The 1,314-nt window shown below is 31.0% G+C and overlaps 1 non-coding gene across 1 annotated transcript; it reads left to right on the top strand.

Annotated features, from left to right (window-relative positions):
- Positions 1 to 326: 326 nt before the first annotated feature.
- TRNAN-GUU (transfer RNA asparagine (anticodon GUU)) lies at positions 327 to 400 on the top strand. The gene has a single exon. It is a non-coding gene; the product is annotated as a tRNA-Asn (tRNA).
- The last annotated feature ends 914 nt before the right edge of the window (positions 401 to 1,314 follow it).

Below are 1,314 nucleotides of genomic sequence, written 5' to 3'. Positions count from 1 at the left end.
CACTTGTACAATTTTTTTTTTAAATAATGTATTTTAATTTTGAGATTTTTTGTTAAAATATAGAAGCAAAGTATTATGAAAGTTAAAAAATATTATTTTTTGTTTTTTATGTTAACGGGTCTAGTGGGTCTGGCGGGTCAGAACCGTTTAATTCGGGAATGGATTGGGGCAGGTCTATATTTTATATATTTTTCACGGGTCGGGTCTCAGATTTTGATAAACCCATCCCATAACCGACCTGTTGCCATCCCTAAAAGTGCCATTTACTGTTAAAGTGTGCATTCGTTAATTACTTTATTCGTAATAATCAAATCATGAACAAAAAAGCTGGAATAGCTCAGTTGGTTAGAGCGTGTGGCTGTTAACCACAAGGTCGGAGGTTCGACCCCTCCTTCTAGCGAAAATAAAATATTATTAACTTTTGTTTTATTTTTATTTATAGGATTTGAATTAGAAAAAAAAAAAAAAAAAAAAACCGACACACCCTCCTTCTAGCGAAAATAAAAAATTACTAATTTTCGTTTTATTTTTATTTACAGGATTTGAATTAGAAAAAATAAAATAAAAAATCGACACATTTTTATTGTGGTCGTCTAATTTATTCCCTCTCACAAATTTAAAACGGATTATTTGATGGATCCCTCATTATTAATATTTTTTGTAATAAATACCAAAGATATTACATCCTTTTTTTGAAAGATATTACATCCTTGTGTATATTCCCTTATTCTTTTTCTTTAAATTTGTCACACCTCCTAAGCCACGTGAAATCCTTAGTATACCCCTCAATATACACCCTACCTTAATTCGCTTTAAAGCCACGTCGCCGCTCCTCCTCCCCGTGCTCGGACGCCAATTCTGCCCCCTTGAATCAGCCTTCCAAATTGAATTGTCTCGATGATACCAAAAGCAGGAAGGATGTAGGTTTATTTGTTTTAATTCCGTTTTAAATCTCTTTCAATTTTTGTTTGATACATTGGTTTCTTCATTTTCGTTTTAGTTTCTTTTCGTTTTTTTGGTTGAGAGATGACTCAAACTAGATCTACTGTGCTTAGATGTGTTGAACAATTAGTATTAGACCATTTTTTTTTGGATTAATCTGATTTTTTTTATTTTGTTTGATTCTTATTTTGTTTAACTAAGTGGGATTTGAAACTATAGACAAATTTGTATATAGATTTCTAGCTATAACCGACTGCACATTACTACAGATGACTATAGGAATATATAGTAACATATAGTATTGTACAGTAACATATGTATGTAACTGTCTAATTCGATACACATTACTACAGATGACTATATAATATATAG

This window comes from Erythranthe guttata, chromosome 3 (assembly GCF_056151865.1).
Source record: "Erythranthe guttata isolate IM_541 chromosome 3, IM_541, whole genome shotgun sequence".
Taxonomy (NCBI): Eukaryota; Viridiplantae; Streptophyta; class Magnoliopsida; order Lamiales; family Phrymaceae; genus Erythranthe; species Erythranthe guttata.
The sequence above is the reverse complement of the archived record's forward strand: the minus strand, read 5'-3'. Positions and strand labels throughout refer to the sequence as shown.